Genomic DNA, 22,812 nt, shown 5'->3' on the forward strand with positions numbered 1-22,812 from the left:
CGACTGTTTAGGAGTTGTTAAACCGTAATTAGAAGTCTTAAACCTGATTTAATTGGGGTTTAACAATTCCTAAACAGTCGGGGTTGGCAACCCCGACTAATTAGGAAATGGGCTTAAGCCTACGTGGCATAAAACGGGTCGATTTTGGTAATTAAAAAAATTTTCGGTCGGTTTTGGTAATAAAAACGCAGATCGGGTCTACAGTGAAAAATTGTTCCTAATATAATTTTACTTAACATTCTGCGCCTGTGACCGGCCAACAAACTCTGCCTTAGGTCCTGCCTTGTGCTGAAAAAGGTAGAAGTTTCACCTGTGTAAATTTTATTTTTACTGACTAGCGTCTGGCGTTTACACTTGCTTCTACTTTGCCATATATATCACAATTTATGTAAATGCTAGCGTCTATAATCTCACAGCCTTTCCTCCTAAGATGAGGACAAATATTATGGGTCCTCGTAGATACGGAAGGTAAAGGAGGGCGTACGAAGGAATATCATTTGTTCACTAGCTTAGAAAATTAGGTGGGTGCTTTTATTCCCCCTCTTCCGCTACTTAGGATTCTGCATTTTTCCGAAACTTGCCATGAGCAGAGGGGTCAATAAGCCTGTGTGGGTCATCACGCCTACTGTTTTAAGCTGAATTCTATACTAATCATGCCTTTGATGAACAAGAAAAAGAGTTACGGTGATTAGATTTGCGTTTCTTTATGGCTGCGCGCACTTCGTGTTTTTTGTTTTTTGTTTTTTTTTTTGCCCGTCAAACATTGCACAGTCGCAACAGTAAGCACTGTGTTTGGCTTGAGACCCATAATAGAGCAGCACAAGACAAATCACATTCTATTCTTTGATGTCTGACCAAAAAAAGGTTCCACTTTGGGATCCCACGTCAATTTCCTTCCGTCAAATCCGACTCTCTTTCAACTTCTTGTTCTTATTCCCTCCACTCAGCATGAGACTAAGTAAAAGAATGTAGCCTTCTTCTCCGGGGCCCATGGTGACCTCTTGGGGCTCAATGTCACAAGGGATTGACCCCTTGTTGTCATCTCTGCCTCGTCTCATTCCTACACAAAAGGAGATTGTTTGGACATTTATAACTAGCAATGCATTATCTAAAGAGGTATGCGCAGGTGATGGACGCCCCCCTCTTAGCTTTTGATATAACATAATATTCCCGTTCCAATTTAGGCAATGACAACACATCAACCCACTGACTATACACTGTGGGTCCTTGCTATCTAATATAGGTCAGCACTCAGAGCTGGCGTCAGTTAGTGCCAATCCATACCAGTCGGTCTCCTGTTTTGGGTCCCTATGTAAACATTTCATTCTAGTCAGAGTCGAATTAGATGATTCAAGTTGGTTGAGAACCTAGGGTCGGTTCGTCAAACTTGAGGAAAACTATTAGGGAACCCGAACAAGATCTCTTTGGAAGATAGGTTTTTGGGCTGCAGATAACCACAATTATCTAGTTCCCATATTTGTAGTCTCAAAACGAACGTGTCGATAAAAGCCCTCGTCAGCTGGATTTCAGATGTGAGGACGGGATTATCGGCTTGACTCTGGTTTGCATATTGGTAATTGATCAGGTTGAGTTAGATTTGGACTTTGTTTGATGGCGTGCTAATTATCAGAGTTGAGCAACCGCACAAATTACTAGGGTAGGCTTTGTTTGAAAATGCTGTTTGAATTGTTGTACACATCCTTTTCTTTTGAGGCGTATCTGGCTTTCACACCTGATCAACCTGTTGAAAGGGACCGCCTTAATTGTATACGAATGGTTCTTTTTTTAATTGAAATGCAAAACAAGTTAAGGGATCGGCCAAAGGTTTTCGCATCTGCTCAACATGTTGGACTTTGATCTTGCGGATCGCTTCTTTTCTGTTTCAAAGGAATAAAAAGGAAAACCTGTGCACGGGTGTTTCAGATTACTGCTGGTCTTGAATGGCTCTGCTTTAGGATGTGAAGTGTATTTGTCACGGGGTATATATACGCTTGAAACCGAACCTAGAGCGCCGAAGAGGAATTTGGAGCGTCTACGGAAAAGAGATGACCGGTTCAAAACCAACTTAATTGCTATCGAAAGAACGTGCGAGTGAGCAAATGCAGAGACCGCCCACGTTTGTATACCTGAATTGGCCCATTCGGTCGATTCACTGTGTGCCTTCAGTTATGTCCACGCTTTGTCTTAGACTTACAATCATCTTGTATGAGATTAGTAGTTGTCTTAATTCTGAGAAGAGTACCTTAAACCTTGAGTATTTATGCATCCTATTGTGTTGTTTTCTGTATAAACTGCTGATGAAACTATTGCCATCCTATGGTACTTAACCCCTCCTCTGACTGCTGTGCTTTTCGACCGATGCATTTAAGACAGGGTTATTTGCTCTTTAGTGCCTAAGCTTTACGCTTTTTAGCTTTGACATCTCTTTTTTCCCCCCCTTGACACTTTGATACCTGAAAGTTTCACCGTCATTAACTTTAATATCATGAGTATTGCTTCACTTGTTGCTAGGCTTAAAGTGACACCGAAATTTTGGTGTATGAAAGTTCAAAACAAAACCAAAAAAAAAAAATGTTGCAAACTTCAGGGTAAAAAAGTGCAAATAATCCCTCAAACAAATTGACCACCACAGAGCTTATCAACTATTGACTCTTAAAAGCAATCATTAATTCTTCCTCTGAGGAAGGGCGTGAGAACTTTGTGTAACATGATTTAGGGCTCCACAGTACAAAGCAAAAGACACTTACGGTGATAATTCTCGTGTACTTGCCATACGTAAAGCTGCCACCTAAGGCATTTATCCGAATGGCTCCCCTCCCCTTGAGTGATTCCACCCCAAGGCAGATAAACACACAAATGTAAGGCTAAAGCAAAAGAGGAAAGCAAAGCGAAGTCGACCTCTTTTTTTTTTTTTTTCCAGCCTTGTTTGAAGCAGGACGCTAAAGCCTACTTTTGCATTGAAGAGGCTTGTCCTCTTCTCAGGGCTTCTCTTTAATCACACAGTGGAAAAGGAAGGAAAAGGGAAAAATTAAAAAAAAATAGAGGGGAATGTGGGAAGCAGAGCATGCTCGCATCTCATTCAAACTTTATTACAGCAAAAAACCCCACCACTGATGTAAGAACTACTGAGGTTCCTAGAGATGGTCACTGTCTGTTTTCTTTACAGATGGGGACTTTGACGTCTGAATTCTGAAGAGATGGGATGATTATTTTTGTGTGTTTTGTGTTAATGCTCCCCTCTCTTTGCTCAGGCTTTATTATTATCCTTTACTCTTTCCTCGCCATGCACATCGCTTTCCACTGCTGGTGGGGGGAGAAAACCTCATCGATGGGTCTTCTTCTTCGAACCCCACTTTGTTATCCTTTTTCCCATCACATATCATAGAGTAAATGCCAACGTGCTTTTTTTTTTTTTTTTTTTGGTGATTATTTTTGTGTGTTTTGTGTTAATGCTCCCCTCTCTTTGCTCAGGCTTTATTATTATCCTTTACTCTTTCCTCGCCATGCACATCGCTTTCCACTGCTGGTGGGGGGAGAAAACCTCATCGATGGGTCTTCTTCTTCGAACCCCACTTTGTTATCCTTTTTCCCATCACATATCATAGAGTAAATGCCAATGTTTTTTTTTTTTTTTTTTTTTTGGCATTAGCTAGCCCTCCTCTAATAAGTGCATTTTGAAGAAACTTCCCGTGTAGAAACATGTTGATTTTTTTTTGCATTAGCTAGCGCTCCTCTAATAAGTGCATTTTGAAGAAACTTCCCGTGTAGAAACATGTTGATTTTTTTTGCATTAGCTAGCGCTCCTCTAACGAGTTTTTGGAGAAACCCTCCGTATTAAACAATTTATGTTAAAAAAGCGTGTAGAAACATGTTGATTTTTTAATCCATCCCCTTCCTGGATCAAAAGAGAACAATTTATGTCAAAACTGGGCGGGCAGCGGCCGAAGTGACCCTTGCGCTTCAACTTGTTGCTTTAACATTATTTTTTATGTGTGTGTAAATATAATAGTGTAGTTCTATTAATTATAAAGACTATAGTATTGCACCATCATGTGTATTTTTATGCTCCATACTTTGTAGTACATTATTGACCAACAGTACTGTTTCCCAAAATAGTAACCAAAGCTACAAATGCAGCAGAGCTACCAACAAATTTAAAGGCCACCTATACAAATTTAAAGCTACCAGGGAGCACAAAAAGGCAAGAGAGATGCTTGCAAGGGTTTACATAAATAAAAACCCCACATATCCATAGCCTCAAAAGGGAAACAAAGGGCCAAGGCAATGAACTGTCCTAGTTTCTTAGGTGGCCTATGAGACAATGGGGATGAAATGAGAATGCATCTAAGTTTGATTAGGGCATTATGACACATAACACATTGCCTTCTTGTTAGATGTTGACCTCTCAACCATAGAGAGAGAGAGAGAGAGAGAGAGAGAGAGAGAGAGAGAGAGAGAGAGAGAGAGGGGGGGGGGGGGGGAGGGAGGAGAGAAATAGATTTATATTAAAAGCCCAAGAATTTTTCCCATGAGCGAGAGAGAGAGAGAGAGAGAGAGAGAGAGAGAGAGAGAGAGAGAGAGAGAGAGAGGGAGGGAGGGAGGGAGAGATGAGAGAAATAGATTTATATTAAAAGCCCAAGAATTTTTCCCATGAGCGAGAGAGAGAGAGAGAGAGAGAGAGAGAGAGAGAGAGAGAGAGATCACATGACATTCTTACTTTCCTCCAATTCATTCTACCCATTAAAAGTGGGTGTGCATTAACCTTCTCTCTCTTCTATTGACTTTAGTTATGTTCTCTTGTACACCAGAGGCTGTTGTCGCTCTCATTCGGTTGCTATCCAAATAGCCACAGTCTTTACTTTTCCTTTTAGGCCTCTGAGCTCTTTGTTTGGGATCTTGCCTTAGATTTCCTTTGGATTTTTTGCTTCCCACGTGAATGACAAGCCCTCGGCTTAATTGTTTACAGCAGCAGTGAGCAGAAGCTAGCCAGAAGCAGCTAGCAGCTCATCAGCTTGCATGAAACCAACCCTCTTTTGCTTTTATCTCCTACCCTGCTCCTTTTCTTACTTTGGTTTGGTTAAAATGATGATAAACCAAAGTTCCTAAAGACAAAAAAAAAAAAAACAAATGATAATAAAAGGAAAACTGCTACCGGAAGAAGCCCACGCCATGATGCACCACTCTACTATTTTTAAACACCCGACTGTTGGAACCTTTAGGGGATCAAAGAGGAAGGGCCAAAATTGGCTAAGAATCCATCCTCACTTTATTAATTATTTTTCATAAGTCAAAATAAATAATTCAGAATTAAGTTTCGGCTTTCATGGCATGTTTGTTTTCTGACCGTGTTACTTACTTTTTTTTTTTTTTTGAAATAGTTTGGTATCTATAGTTATGAGAAACATACAAGAGGAAGAGGGTGCCTCATGAGAAGATGTCTCTTCACACCTGTTCAAGGACATTCCTTTGTTGTCTTGTGTGAACAAAACTAGCTTGGTGTGGTTTTTGTCTTCTTTTCTGCGCAGTGCTGATTAATTTTCTGCATCTCTCTTTTACTTTCTTACAGTCGCCTTAGCAATGGACTTACTACCTTGACCTTTCATATTTACCAAAGTTTTCGAGGGTTTTATGGGCACTTTTTCACTCCATAAAATACTGGGGAATATCGGATATCTCACTGCTGCATTGATAATCAATCATAGGTAGAACACTCTGGATACGTACGACTAAAATACAACACGATCCAATCAGGGATACGTACGTAGCTGAAAATATAATTGTATTCCAACATTTCCTGAAACAATGGGTAAAAAATCGAGAGCTCACAAGAGACATTAAAACTGTGGAATATGTAGTGCTTCGATAAAAAAAAAAAAATTTCACGTGAAGTTTGAACAAAGAAAACGAGGAGAAGAGCAATCTAAATTTGCAGTGTGTTATTGACTACCAGCATGATGACCGATCTCTGTAAGCTTTGTGAATAAGACATCATCCATGGGAATGTCTTGGGGTGGTTTGGCGTAAATGCTCCTTAATTTATCAAGATGGTATTTTATGTTATTTTCCCTGTGGAAAAAGAAAGAAAATGTCTTTATCAACTTTATACTTCATTATTGCATTTGAAGCAAATCTTTTGGTAGCAGCATATAGCTGGGGATGCTAAAATATCCATACGTGAGGAGATGTCCATATATGTGTTATTAAAATCTATAACCGATAGGATACTGTTACGGATATGGTTATATAGTGAAATCTCTGGATACATATACAAAATATCTAAATACATGTTGGTCATATGGTTGCGAAAGTTTTAATCCATTGATTAATGGATGTGACGTCAACTTTGATGATCAAGATGTCTAATCTTAGCTCTTCTGAAATATTAATAAACTCTCTTGTACCATATGTACTATATTTTTCAGTATTATCTAATTTTTTTTATTTTCGCTTTTTATCTGCGTGTATATCTGCTTATACATTTGCATGCATATTCGTATACGTATTCATATCAGATTTTAATGGGTATGGATATGAACTTTTTTATCGGGATATATCTACATCTATTTCTGTATCCGTAATTGATAAATAGACACAGATATGATAATTAGTATAATATCCAAGCCGTATCTAGACGGTAATGTGAGGTTAGCAGTGAGTGGACACTCCAATTGATTGCTTGCACGTGAGAGTTCAGCACACACGTGTGACAGTAACATGAGAACAGAGATAATGCATGGTCTCTGCTATCATGATGATGCATGCATAGTTTAAAGTCCTCGCTCACTCACACATGCAACCTGAGGACCCCTCACTAAAATGGATTATGTAAAAGGCAACATAAGAGCTCTTTATTAACTAGTTTTAAGTGTGTTCTTGTTTCTTATCCGCAGCTGTGTTACTTGTGTAAGTTCATAAAACTATATGTCTTCTAGAAGTTTGCATTTTTTTTGGTGGTGTTAGTGTTCCTAACTGCTGAGTACATCACATTAGGGGACAAATAAACCTTTCTAACAGAGTATTAATCATGATCATGTCTTATAGTAGCCTCAATATACAAACATTCTTGGACCATCCTAGCAAAATTTCATAATTGAACTGTCAACGATCTGTAATTAAAGTAAATTATGTACTGATATCTAAAGATGAATTTAAATTTCAACTGTAGGAGCTTTCTCTTTGTACTTGGTCTTCACCAAACTATTCTTTTTTTAAAAGCGAATCATCTTACACAGCCACTTTTATTATCTTCCGTGTATTGATCATGTAGGGTATGTTCCTTCCAAGTTTTCAAACTCTCCTAAATCCTACAATTTCACATACACATGAACTTTGGGGGGTTTTTCACAAAATGCCTTAACTTCGCTATCTCACATGAACTCCCAAAATTTTGTGGTGTTTTATTTACAAAACTCTCCTAAACATCAACCTCTGCTCAGCGAACCCTACACCCGTAATTTGCAAATAACTAAAGTATTATTTAGATGAAGCAAATTCTAAAATTTATCGTTTACAGACAACATACACTTTCAAGAAATTTTTTTGGGTGCGAAGTACAAGTAGGGGAATGGATAAGAAAAGTTCAAAGTTCAAGGGGGTTTATGAGACACCCTAGAGTTCCGAGCAGTTATATGAGATAAATAAAGTTGAGAATGGTTATGTGAAATTCCACCATGGTTTAGGGCTTTTGTGAAAGCAACCCGAACTTGTTTTCATTGTTCATTTGTGGAGCCTCAAGTTCACAAGTTTGTTCCATAACGTGAACTATGAGACATAGTGAGTGCAACACATTGTTTGGTTCAAGCCGCTGCCAAAAAGAACTGGTCATTGTTACACTTACCCTTATGATCCATATTATATAAACTCATCCATACTCTTGTAACAAGTAAATTGAAGGGAAATGATAACCACCTCGCCTCAGATACATAATGACCATGTTATTGTTGCGTGCCGTGCGGAAACGTGCTCGACAACCAAACGAGTCGGTGAGTGATGAGAGAAGAAAACCAAAACCAAACACGAGTACAATTCACCAAAATACGACACAAATCAAACCAAACACAGAAATTTACGTGGTTCGGTAATTGCCTACGTCCATAGGGAGAGGATGGGGGAGATTTTACTATATGGAGGAGAAATACAACGGGTTACAACTCACAAAATCACTCAAATATAACCCTAACCAAAGCTCTCAACTCCCTCACAATATCTCCCTCTCAAAGTGCTCAAAACAATGCTAATTCTCTCCTTAAAAACCCTAAAAAATATGGTTCTATTTATAATAAAATATAATCCCAAACAGATTAGGATTTTAAAAACGAGTCCGCCATACTCTGGTGTGGCACACACCATACCCCTAAAAAATAGGATAGACTCTACCACACCAGGGTGTGGCAGACACCATCAGGGTGTGGTGGAGTCTGTCTTGCCACACTAGGGTGTGACAGACACCACCAGGGTGTGGTGGAGCCTATCTTGCTTATTTTTTACGTTTTTCTTAATTCTTTTTCTCAATTCCTTCGTCGTTTTCACAATTCTCTACCTCAGCGAAGTTTTTCCAAAACTGAGCCGACACCAAACAAAGAGCACCAATGCGTTGTCTATCCAAACTCGGCTGCACCAATATGGTTGCCTACGTACCCCCTCTCCCAAGGGATCAAGCCGCACGTAGTTCGTCCAAATGGCCGTCAACGACCTCAATAATCACGAATATGCAACAAGTTTCGACAATGATCAAACTTATTGTTCGGAATCATCTTAGTGAGCATATCCGTCGGATTATCTTTCCTGTGGATCTTCACAATCTCCACATCATCATCTTCAAGAATATCTCGACCGAAGTGATAACGAACATCAATGTGCTTCGTCTTCGTATGAAAAACATGATTCTTCGCCAAAGCATTCCAAACTCCTCTATAAAAGAATGAGTCTGAAATACTTTGGAGGGGGTATCTGTAAGCATCTAAAAATACTTATAGGTATCCGTACACAACTCAAGATGGAGAGAAGATGACTAATGTTATTATCCGAGTCTAGGAGGATTATCTAACACCGACAAGACGGAGAGAAGATGGAGAGAAGATGACTAATGTTATTATCCGAGTCTAGGAGGATTATCTAACATCATGGAAACTATTTAAAAGACAAAAGCATTTGGCAAGTGCAGGCGAAAAATGGGGATTCATGGACATGGAAACAAATGTTGAAGAATAGAGACAGTTCACTGATTCACTGTGGAGGGGAAGCCAACCTAAGTTACCTCATTGCTGCATGCTATAAAAACACCAAGGTTCAACTCTCTTCCCTGTACAGGATTCTATCCCCCAATGTCAGCAAGGTCCAATGGCGGAATACTGTTTGGGGGGACATGAACTATCCAAAGCATTTTCTAATTTGTTGGCTTGCTATCCAAGATAGGTTGCTAACAAAGGATAGACTGATGCGGAGAGGAATTGTGACAGAAAACAAGTGCAGTTTATGTTCAAACTCAGGTTCGGAGAGCAGGGACCACTTATTCTTTAACTGTCCTTTTTCTAGTGAAGTTTGGAATCAGGTGATGAATTGGTTACATTTTAAATGGAGATCTTGCAGCTGGAATTGTCTTCTTGATTGGTTTTGTACCAAGCTTAGAGGCAAAGGGTTTAAAGTGAAAGTAAAGAGGTTGGCTTTTTCTTCCACACTATATAAAATCTGGTGTGAACGGAACAGCAGGATTTTCAAGCAACAATGTAAAAGCAAGGATCAGTTGGTGAAGGAGATCAAAATGGATATACTAATCATTATCCTCAACAGCTCATTGCCGGAAGTATTCAAAGATTGGATTAGTTCCCTGTAAATAGATAGATGGATGATATTCTCTGATTTTTTGTAATTTTTTGATATCTCACACAGGAGGAACTTGATGTACTTAAAACTCATTACTTTGGTAAATGAATACAAATTTTCATTGACCAAAAAAAAAAGTGCATGAACCGGAATGACGAACCGCCAAGTGACCCGTACGCTCACCGGCCACCGGAACGACGAACCAAGCGTCCCGTACGCTCACCGGCCACCTCTAATTGGCTCGCGCACTCACCAGCCAGTTCCAAGTGGCCCGTGTACTCACCGCCAGCCCATGCTTCGTATGCCTCACCGATACACTGCCGACGAACCGCCAAGCAACCCGTATGCCAACGACCACGTCCAATGCCCCGCGCACTCACCAGCTAGTTCCAATGTCCCGCTGTAACTCCCGGACTGCACAGTGTCTCGTAACCCACACGCCAGCGAAATTGCTACACCTAAGCGTCCGTCGCTCACGACCACCTCTATACCCGGCCTCACTACCAGTTCCCAAGGGCCGCGTACTCACCGCCACCCCATGGCTTGTAGCTGACTGCTCACCGTGCCAGCCACCGAGATAGACCGAGACTACAGACGAAGTCAGAGGCTAGAGGCAACCGTGCGCTCATCGACCACCTCCAATTGGCCCGCGCACTCACCGGCCAGTTCTAAGTGGCCCATGTACTCATCGGCCACCGGAACGGCAAACCAAGTGGCATGCATGCCCGTCGGCCATAGTCAAGTGATCCGCGTGTTCACAAAACACACGAAGCGAATGGAGGAAGCATATCAGTCAGCGAAATGATAAAATACGCATAACAATGAAACAAGACAAGAAAACCAGAAATCCAGAATAGTCGCTGGCGACCGAGTCATACCAAAATAGACTCGGCCAGGGCCAGTGGCTCGGTTGGCTGGTTAACCAAAAATGTGTTTTGGCGGTTTCGACCGGTTTTCACGAGATTTCTTCTGTTCTAAAGGTTCCCAACTGCCTAGATATTATCCTCAAATATGGTTACATAGTTATTAACTAAAGATAATGCTGAATCCATTGTTCTTATCCGAAAACCCCCTAACCGAAGCCTATAAATACAAGACTATGGGCTCATTTCACGGAGAGGGACATCAAGAGGGCGAGGCGCTGTCAAAATTGAGAATGAAGCCACGAATTGTAGAGGGTTAGTACATCTTGGTGAAGTTTCTTGATAAAAAAAAGAGAGTTCGAGAAATCTGAAACCCCTTTCCCCTATATTCTTCCGGATTTAAGTTTAGTCTTAAATCCCGAGAAGAGTCGTAATCTCGCTTGGTCGGGATTATCACTTCAGCGAATACTTCCTTTGTGAAGTAGGAGCTTTGATTTTTAATCTGTCAACCGGATCTGATCCGTGACGGTCCATGGATATCAACGTCCCCGGCACAGGCAAAGATCCTACGCAAACAACAGGCGATAAACATCTGTTGTGTGTTATTTGAAGAAATTGTAATCTTATATTTTCATTGTGTAAGAAGATCTTATAAAAGATCAACTTTTTATTTATTTGAGTTTATTATAACGGCTAAAGTTATAATAGATTCAAAACATTGAAAACAATAATTTCTGAACCAAACATCTCCTCAAAAATTAATGGCAGATGCTTTTAAATCCACTAGGAGAGAAGAAAAAAATAGGAATCTGCTGTTGCAAGTCATCCCCTTCGCACTGGACTTTGCTCTAGGGGTCCTGCGTTATCAAGTGAATTTTCTTCCTATCATCCTTCGGACCAGGAAGAGGGCGAGGATGAGTCGTCTGCTGGGGATGCAAAGTCTTTCCCCATAATGGACCCTATTATTTCACCATTTCTGGGTCAATCCTCAGATGGCACTCTTCCAACTGCAGAGGTGATGCCTACAGCGTCTCCATCTGAAGGGCTTAGGCCTCCCGCAGACGAACCTACAGTGGCTGAGTTTGAAACGCCTAGCGAAAATCAATCTCCTACCGCTTCTGCGTTATTGCCACCTGTGGGGGCTACTATCCCTAGCCCGACAACAGGCATAATGACTAAAGCAGATGTAATCGTGAGTTCTCCTGGACCTTCGGCTGTAGATGATGAAGAAGAAGTGGATTACGAGACCTCTTCACACGGCGATGGTGCTGATGGGGAGGAAAGTGATAGTGGTGATAATCTCGTTGATTGGGCTATTCCACCACCGCTCTCTTCTAATAAGGCGTCATCCTATGTCTCTCCTTCCCCTATTAGTAAATATTACCCACTCTGGCATTTCTGATATTTTTCTTTTTGTGTACTAATTGCTTTTTTTGTGTAGGCTCTCCAACTCATGAGGTCACTGACATGACTTTGCCTCCCAACCAACAGACAGTAGCTACTTCTCTCCCAGAGCAAATATAGACATCGACAATTCCTTTGCAAGAGAAATCCCCTCCGTTAACGATTTATCTCAAGCCTGCGGAGACGAAGAGTATGCTAAGCTCAGCCCAGGCGGGGGTGCTCATGGTTCTTCCTTTAAGTCCTTCGCAATTGGATGTTGCAATGGCTTCTCCGGCTTCTTCACCATCGTCACCAACCTTTCTTACACTGAGATCTACAACTTCAAAAGCCCCAGTGATGTCCTCTGTTGCTTCTCTAAGTCCAGTGGTCATTCCTTCTATGCTTAAAATTCTTATGAGGCAGATGGAGGACATGATGAAGATGACGATTGAGGAAGTTAGTGCTGGACGAGCTTCATTTGATTATTTCAGGCTAATACTCGTGAACTCTCTGAGCAGCATTCAATATGTGGACAATGCTCAATCGTTTCAGCACTGCTCAGACAACGTCTCTCGATTGGAAAAAGGTCTTGAAAGCTTTAGAGGAGATGCGCTGTGCTGATCTTGCTACTCAGATTACATCAACTTTTGACAATCTCAAGGCTGAGGCAGCTCATAAATATGAAGCTCTTCAGAAAAATATAACTGAAAGGGAGCTTGAGATTGTATTCTTGCAGGGGTAATGTGTTCAGAAGCAACAGGCTGTGGTTGCTTCTAATACTGCCAAACAGTTGTCCCGAGCGGAGATCGATCGATTAGAGGTGGAGTTGGCCCGACACAAGGCGGAGCTTGGTCGAGAAGAAGAAATCCTGAAAAGGCTCACAGTGGAAAGTGTGAAGACTTACGCCACTTATCGTTCGTTGATCCAGGCTCTTGTACTTGCCCGAAGGGAAGCTGCCGCGGCGATGCCAGACGAGAATGAACTTAAGAAGAAAGCCAAAATAACGGTACAAGCCGCTCATAAGGAGAAGCTTTCTGCTATTAAGTCCCGACTCAGTTCTTTTAATTTTACGGGCACAGGGGCTTAATTATGTATTGCTCTTTTTGTTTGATAAGAACAATGCTTTGCATCACTTCTTAATATTTCTGAATAAAAAGAAAATGATTTTGGCTTTTCCTTATTTATTGCACGTATCGTATTCTGACTTGAAACAATAAAGTTATCTGAGGAATGCCAGATTTAGAAGATTCTCTTTATTATCATTTGAAATAATTTTAGAAAATTTTCATCTGCTGGGGATAAGTACTTGTCATTCTCTTAGGATAGGACTGACCAATAGGATTCTTCCTGTGTTCTATTTCTGTTTTAAATACTGAAAGAAATTCATAAGTGTCAGAGGTGTGGTATTAATTTGGCATGAATTTTCACATAGAGTGACGTTCAAAAAAATTTCTTATTGCCACTAGGGACAATTCTGGGAAGAGTTTGACCCATTGGGGATTCTATGAGAACACTTATTATTCTTATGTAGAGGAATAAAAAGTTCAAATAGGAAGGTTTGAACTATTAGAGGTATGATGTTAACGTAACAGGAAAAATATTATGATCGGGACAATTTGAGGACCTATCACTCTATTGGGGAGAGTCGATAAGTTGATTTTGTCAGAGGTGTGATATTAACATGACACAAAAAATATTACGATCGGGGCAATTTTGAGGAACTATCATTCTATTGGGGAGAGTCGATAAGTTGATTTTATGAGAGGTGTAATATTAACGTGGCAGGAAAAATATTATGATCGGGGTAATTTTGAGGACCTATCGCTCTATTAGGGAGAGTCGATAAGTTAATTTTATCATAGATGTGATATTAACATGACAGAAGAAATATTACGATCGAGGTAATTTTGAGGACCTATCGCTCTATTGGGGAGAGTCAATAAGTTGATTTTATCAGAGATGTGATATTAACATGACAGAAGAAATATTTATATCATTTGAACACAATTTGGGGGATTTAGCGTCTCGCTAGGGAGAATTATCAAGTGGTTTATCATCAGAGTGATGACTTGTGATATTTATGATTTAAGTAAGGTTTGGGGATTTTATCACTCTGTTAAAGAGAGTTGATAAATTGATTATTTACTACTCTATTAGGGAGAGTTAATAAATTAATCATGATTTGAGTAATTTTAGAGACTTATCGTTCTATTGACGAGAATCAATAAGTTGATTTTAGCAGAGGAATTGTTATCATATTAGAGGCTATGCAAGCTAAATTCAAACTCTGTGGGGATGCTAGTTATCAGAAGTGTAGCATTAATCTGACGAGAGTTTTGTCAGCTATAACAACTTAGATTCTGCTGAGGTGATACAACAATTTAACAACACTATGTGGAAAGAATTCATGAACTTAGAGAATAAGTATCATGTTTGAAAATACAAGGGTGGATCCTTTGTTTAGAATAATTGCAACGCAAAGGTGACATTTGCGTTTGAGGTTCGAAACGCAGAGTTAAGAACTCTCATAATGCAGGTCTGGGCCTAGCGTTTGGAAATTGAACGCAGAGGTGAGATCCGCGTTAGAGTTAAAGTTCAAAAAACTTTTTATCTATTAACGCTGCAGATAGCATTTTAAAACGATTAAGGTTCTTCCCTAGAATCCCATACCGCTTTAACATCTTGACGGCTGTTATAAATAGACCTGTATTGTCACATCAAGAGTCATTCGACTCTTTTTACTTTTGGCTTGATTCCAAGAACAAGACTTCTCGTTTAATTTTGGCAGAATCCCCGACGCACTTTGTCTTCTCCAGTCAACCGCATCAATGGCGCCACGAAGAATGAGTTCCGGCTCCAAGAAAATCACCAGGGCGACTTCAGAAGCATCGCCGATTGAGGATGTCGGTGGTGTTGTTGCTTTTGCGGGCGCCTCGTCGATGCCGCCGCCGTCGTGTTGGCCTCGTTGTTGTGGTAATTGGTGGCCGTAGTAACTTGTTTTGACAAGTTTTCTGAAAACCCTAAATGGGTTATTGGCAATGAGGAAGATGACTCGTTTTGTTATAATTGAAACGCAGAGTTGGAACTTTGCATTGATTATGAACTCTGAACGTGGATTTTTGACCCTTGCATTTGAAAACGTGGTTCTTGACCTATACGTTTAAGATTGAAACCGCGAGTTTTGGACTCTGTGTTTGAGATTAAAAACACAGATCTTGAACTCTACATTTGAGATTAAAAACGCAAGTCTTGAACTCTGTGTTTGAGATTAAAAATGCAAGTCTTGAACTCTGCGTTTGAGATTTAAAACGTTGGTCTTGACCCTGCGTTTGAGATTAAAAACGCAGGTCTTGACTCTATGTTATAATCTAGTTTCTTTCATTAGCAACTCGCTTTAGTTACTAATTTTTGTTTCTTGTTTCACAGTGCTTTTCTCCAATGTACCATTTTCGCCAGAGCATCACTTTGGGTATACTGATAATCCTGACGCGGGCAAAGTTTTTGGTCTTCATAGAGAAATTCTATTATGCACCTTCCTTGACATGGAGCAGACACATTTGATCAGGTTTGCCCGATGTTCTACTCTTAGGGATCTGGTCACTGATTTGAACATGGAAACTCCTATGGGCCATGATCCATTCATCAAGCCAGCGCTTTTATTTGGAGATCGTATAACAGCAGATGATAAAGTTGGGTATGTAGAAGATTCCCGGCTGCTGTGAAGAATCAATGACCGTTTCTTCTTCCTCTCAAGCATGAGGAGAATATATCCGCTATATTTTTTCCTGAGTGTTAGCTGCCGTAGGGGTTTAGCCTTCGATCTTATCAAGGAGAGGGAGAATATTTCACTTGGATCTAGTCACCGATCTCGTGTACAAATTGATGGGCAACTCAAAGGTTTGAGACTGGGCAGATTTGAGAAAAAAGATCTTGCTCAAGAAGCGCCCCTTCCAGCGAACATCTTCATATGACAATTTATTGCTGCTCAGGGCGAATTCCCCACGCAAGCCTTTCGTTCTCCTGGCTGGTTATTCTCTGAGGAAGGTAGCTGGTGGACTCGGATGATAGACTTTGTTCTTGAGAAACTCAGGGAGCCACTTGCTCGGTCCGGCCTCACGACGCCAGTGCTGGCTACCCGGCATGGGATTGTTTAGAACTATCCAAACTTCTTCGCTATGCTGGAGCGATATAATCCGGACAACTACACATTCTTCACTCCTGTTGGGGAGTTAGGATTTGCTCTCCATGAGATGCATGCGGTGTCAGGGATATTCCTTGGAAAGCTACCCTATTAGGAGTTCATTCCTACTACTGAGGAACTTTCTATCTTGAGGGTGGCGCATCCAGAGATATATGCCACTTTCTGGGAGCTGATGTGCCATTTCCACATATGTGCTCAGGTTATCGGGATGCATGGGGGTGGCATCATGCACACTGCATGGGCCGATTAAATCTTCCAGAACTTAGGCCAGAAGGACTTGATGGTGACCCGTCTTGCTATAAGCTCCTCTAAGAGCATTGAAGCCCGCATCAAGGCTCCTAATGCTAACTACAAGAATGAGCATCTGGAGGATGGATTTGAAGCTGATACTAAATTTGAGAGCTTTTACTATCAGTCTACAACTCCCATCTCCGATACTGCTCTCCTTGCCGGCTTCCTGATGATATGGCTGAAGCGGTGCGTCGTGCTGTCAAAGCCGGTTGAGTCTATCTTGGCTGAAGTAGTATACCCAGCCGTTCTTCTGGCTCATGGAAGACCTTTGAGTCTGTTCTCTACCATGGTAAGTTGTTTGCAAAGGGGCTTACGAGATCTGATTTTTGAATTTCTCGATGTCAAGAAGATCAACGTAGCTGGGAGGAAAGTTTGGAAGACTCCTCAACCCTACGTACCAGTGCCCTACACTTATCTAATGGCCTGGTTTGTGTTACATTGTCCCTCGTTAATGACGGGGATCATGCAAGGTAGTGAGATCTATGTTCCCTTTGTGCAGAGGCTTGTGTCGGCTACATGGACGATTGTGTACATAGTCCGGGTCAGACAACTCTTGTCCTTAGAGGACAATTATGAGGGTTTTTGCTGCTGTCCTTGTTTTGATGGGGTTGAAAAGGAAGGCACCAATTTTACAGATGTGGTTTTCGAAGGTTCTTCATCTTTAAATGTAGGAATTTTCCAATGGCTCCTCATAATCAGAGTGGGTTATATGGTTTTTCACCTGGACGAGAGATGCATTATTGAACCCTATGTTCCTTCTTGTTTTGCTCGACAACTTGGGTACGACTAACTTTATGTCGGTAACCCAAATCCACAATTGGCCCACATAGGAAATTTATACGAAGAGGCACGCGCTTGGTTTTTCTTCTCTGCCAAAGGAACTCATGCACAATTCACTTTACCTATCTTGCCACCTAGCTGCTTAACCGTTACGGACTTCCCCGATTGGTTTGATGAGGCTTCTCGAATCCCAGAGTACGATATATACACTTTATGCATAAACGAGATTCGAGAATTCTATAAATCGAGAAGTGGTTCTACCAGGACTTGACTACTAGGAATAGAAGATTATTTGTCCTGTGAACGAGAGGCGGTCAGAGCTAGAGAGATTATAGAAGAGCTACCAACTACTGAGCCTTCTGAAGAAGAGGCAACTAAAGTAATTCTTGAGGAAGCACCCCCTCCTGAATCCCACTCCTTAAGATCATCAGGTAAGAAGGCCCTTACTGTTGAGGAGGAAGGCGAATATGATAGGAGAATTCGAAAGAGAAAGCTCGTTGTAGCCAAAAACTCCAAGAGGGCCAAGTTAATGTGAGACGCAATGAAGTCTGCACCTATTGCGCGCTCGGCTGATAGAGAGGACGAAATGCTTCGATCAATTTCTTTCATTCCTGAGGATGTGAGAGCCGAAGATACATTGCCCATTGGGGGGTTTAGAGTCTGCTTCTCCCCCTCTAGTCCAGAATTAGGGTTCACATGAAGACCTTCCTTCTGAGGCTGTTTCTCAATCTACTCGTAATGTGTATACGGGTCTGATCTATCCGATTGCTCCTCCCCCACGTTCGAAAGCTTTGAGAGAGTACATTAGACATCTAAAGATGAAAATACAGTTTACGATTGATATTGTTAGCTTAGGGCAGATTCCCTTTGAGTATTTCAGACCCTTCCTGACTAAAAGCTTAACAGATATCACAAGTCATGGGAATATGTTATGGGCTGATAAACTGTAGGGAATAGTATCATCCTTCTGGAAATGGAACTGGAGCTGCTTTTGAACTTGTAACGCGCTGATTTAGGACAAGAAGTAGACCAGGCTCTATCTGCGACCAAAGCTTCGAGAGCGCAACACCATGAGGCTCTTCAAAAGAGCTTATTTGAGAAAGAATCTCGCATTGCCAGCCTACGAGAGGAGCACATTCAAATATAAATAGACATGGGTAGCCTCGCTATGGATGTCCGGGATACTGCATCAGAACTCGCTTGCATGGGGGTCGAGCTATCTTAGAGGAATGCCCAGCTAACTGAGAATATGGAAGTCATAAAATGATTAGCTGCTAATTACAATGGGCTTCTCAAAGACTACTACAATGAGATTGTCGTTGCCGATAAGATTCGAAGAGAGATTACAGAAGCAGCACCTGATGAAGAAGAACTCAAGAGAAAGATAACCGAAGAAGTCAAAAGGGCTCGTGAAGAGAACATGTTAGAATTGAAGTTCAAGCTCAAGTCCCTTAAGCTGATGAGTTCTAATTTTTAAATTTTGTATTGCTTTTGGCTGGGGAATAATTCTGTATCGTTTTTATTTCAATTATCATCATTTTGTATCCAATTAACAACATTGAATGAAAACGATATTATTTTGTCTTTCACCATCTCTCTTGTTGAGTTCCAACTTAGGATAATGAGAAGTATTGCAAATGCTATAGGCACGATGTCACCTTAGCGTAAATTCAAAATTCTCCTTATTACTACTTAGAATAATTCCAGAAAATTTCAATCGTTAGAGGTGTAGTGTTAACATGACGACATATAAAGCAGGCAAACTAAACATTTGTTCCTGAAACAAACTCTGAATGGGCAACCCCCAGCCAAGCTTGGCTGAAGATTGAGAAAAAGTGGGCTTCATAACCTACAAGAAGTATCTCTTAAGAAACTTTTCGTTAATTGGCATCATGAGCCTATCTCTTTTTTGATCGATAATGCGATACGCTTCGTTCAAATAAACTGATTCTATTACGAAGGGCCCTTCCTATTTGGGGTTGAATTTCTCTTTGGTTTTATGTGTCATCACCATGGGTCGTCTGACGGCTAAGACCAAATCACCTTTCTTAAAAATCCATTCTTTAACCTTTTTGTTGTAGGCTTTAAAAATCCGGGCTTGATATAACTCAATCTGTTGCTGAGCTTGAAGTCGCTTGTCGTGTAAGGCTTCAAGTTCCTGAAGGGACAATCGATGTTTCTCTTCTTCTGTTATTCTGATCATGACAACAACTCTCAGGAAAGGGATCTGAATTTCTAATGGCAGCACAGCTTCATAACTGTATACCAAAAAGAATGGCGTAGCTCTTGTAGGGGTTCTCACCATCGTGCAATAGGCCCACAGACATTTGTCGAGTCTTTCGTACTAATCGCGTCGGCTCTTGAAAATAATTTTTTTGAGAAGCTTCACGATGGTCTTGTTAAAAGCCTCTACGAGGCTATTTGCTGGCGGATAATATGCTGTAGACGTAATACTTTGAATTCTAAACTTGACACAAAATCTCTGAAATCCAAAGCTGACAAATTGTATCCCGTTATCATGAACTATTCGTCTCGGGACTCCAAAGAGGTAGATGACATGATGTTTAATGAATTTGACCACATTCGAAGTCTTGACTTTTTTCAATGGGATTGCCTCCGCCTATTTGGAGAAATAATCGGTTATGGCCAAAATAAATCGATGCCCCTTGGAAGTTAGAGGAGAGATTGGTCCTACGATATCCATTCCCCATATCTCAAATGGCCAAGACGTAGATGTGGGATGTAAGTTCCCTGGGGCTTGATGAATGAAGTCACCATGAATTTGAAACGCGTGATAATGTTTAACGTAATCAACTGCGTCTGAAAACATTTTTGGCCAATAATAGCCAATTCGTCGGAGGCGATCTCCCAACTTAGCCCCGGGTTGATGAGCTCCGCACATTCTGTCGTGAGCTTCCTTGAGAGCCTCTTTTGCTTCCATTCGAGAAAGGCATCGAAGCAAAACTCCATCATGTAATTTACGATACAGGATTTGAGAAACTACATCGTAATAAAATTGGAGGGCCTTTCGTTTGATAGCCGCTTCCTGAGAATTATCAGGCAAGGTCCCGTACACGACATAGTCAATATAAGATAATCGCCAATCCCTAGATTCAAGATCCATTGAGGTTGTGCAGACTTCTCCTGTCGTTGTCTTGTCTAAACTTTCTTCTACAGGAAGCTTGAAACAATATAATTCGCGTCCAGTGACAAGAATCATTGTTTCAACCCCTGAGGGCAATGCTAGTAAGGTTTCCAGCGAGGCTAAGGCGTCTACATAAGCATTCTGAGCTCATGGAATATATCCGATGAAGAAACCTTCGAACTTCTTGGCTTGCTTTAACACTACAAAGTAGTACGGGATCAGATCCTCGTTGCGTACTTCGTACTCTCCTCGGACTTGATTTACGATGAGTTGAGAGTCACCATAAACCTCAAGATGTCGAATGTTAATCTCTTTAGAAAATTGCATTCCTAATAGCAGAGCGTTATACTCAGCTACATTGTTAGTGCAGGGTTCGATCAGGGAAAATCCTCTTGGGATCACATGACCGTTTGGAGAAATAAATACTACTCCTACTTCCATGGTAATTGCTCCATGAGGGTTTGCTTTGGATGCACCATCAAAGAATAACTTCTATACTTGCATAACTTCTTGAGTTACGCAAGCTTCGGTAATTTCGTCGGGCAATTATTCATACAACTTAGACATCCCTGGCACCGGATGATCGGCTAAGAAATCTACCAACGCTTAGCACTTAACAGCCTTCTGAGGCATGAATTGCATGTCGTATTATGATAGGAGGATTGCTTATTTTGCCAGCCGGCAATTCAGAGACGATGGTTTCGTCATTAGGACTCTCAAAAGATTTACCTTAGAGATGATATGAATTGTTTGTCCAACCAGGTAATGTCGCATCTTTTGGACAGCGAATACCAAAGCGAAACATTCTTTTTCGACCAGATTATACCGATGCTTGGCTCCCATCATGGTCCTACTTAAGTAGTATATGGCTTTCTCCTGTCATTGGTCATTATTTTGGACTAATAAAGCTCTAAGAGAATGATCCATAGTTCTCACATATAACAGGAATGCTTTTTCTGATATTGAAGCCATAAGAACCGATGGTTGAGTGAGATATCTCTTTATCTTTTCAAATACTCTTTCACAAACTTGATGCAACATAAACATATACCAAAAATTACAAGTGCACAATTAATTAAGTTATAGTATAAAAAGTTATCGATCCCACGAGGAAGGTGTTTGTAGGAGAAAATTAGATTCGGTTCTTATGTTTGTGCGTGACAATTAGGAGTAATGAGTGAATGTGGTTGTGGAGAGATAGAGAGAGTGGAAGTGATAGTGTGTAAATCGGCACGAAATGTAAGTGAGAGTGGATGTGACAAAGAACAAAAGATTTTCACAAGGAAAGATGAATAAAATCAAGAATAAAAAAGGAGAATTAAGAATAAAAAGAAAATTCAAGAAATTAAAGATGACAAATTCAATTAAAGATATGAGTAATCTAGAATTGAATCCACTTCTTAGAAAATGGTGATTCCCTAGAGGGTTCTAGCCTAAAGGCAAATTAAAGAAAATAAAAATGAACAACAAGAAAAACTAAACCCAAGAGGGTTCTAGCCTCAAGACGAATCAAAGAAAATAAAAAAATAAACAAAAGCAAAAAACTAATCCTAGGAGGGTTCTAGCCTCAAGGCGAATAGTGCAAGAAAATAAAATCTAAACTACAAAATAAATTGCAAGAACTAAGCTACAAAATAAATTGTAAGAATTAAATGTGAAAAAATAAAGACATGAAATAAATCTATACTACAAGCATGAAAAATAAATCTAAACTACTTAGCAATAAGAAAAGAAATAAAAGAGAAAATAAGAAAAACAAACCTTCAAATTGATCTCCATCTCCATCTTCATCATCCAACAAAGAGAAAAAAAGAAAAATTTAAAGTGGTGAAAAAAATTCTTTTATTATTTGTAACAAAAAGTTACAAGTTTGGAAGGTCTTCTCAATTAAGAGTAACACTCCTCTCCAAATGGAGATACAAAATTTTTTACACCTTAACCCCTCACTCTCTACCCCTATTTATATTAAACATCAGTGAATGAGAGTCATTGGATTAAAATCTTATCCAAAATTAATAATTTTCAGTCTTAGATCTGTAACAGAATGACGGATGTATTGATGCCAGCATCGATAGGCGTATCGATGCTAGTATCGATACGAGCATCGATGCTAGCATCGATGCCCATATCGATGCTGGCATCGATGTTAGCCTTTCTCAGTTTGTTGTCCGAGCTTCTCTCTTGTTCTTGGGCTTGGGCTTTTGGGCTTTGCCATTTCTTCTTCTTTTTAGCTTTGGGCTTTTGGATAAATTGGCAATTTGATTTTCCAATGTGCTTCTTGATTTCTCTTTTGCTTCATTTCTTCATTTTCTCAAGGGGATTTTATT

Source organism: Asparagus officinalis, chromosome 3 (assembly GCF_001876935.1).
Source record: "Asparagus officinalis chromosome 3, Aspof.V1, whole genome shotgun sequence".
Lineage (NCBI taxonomy): Eukaryota > Viridiplantae > Streptophyta > Magnoliopsida > Asparagales > Asparagaceae > Asparagus > Asparagus officinalis.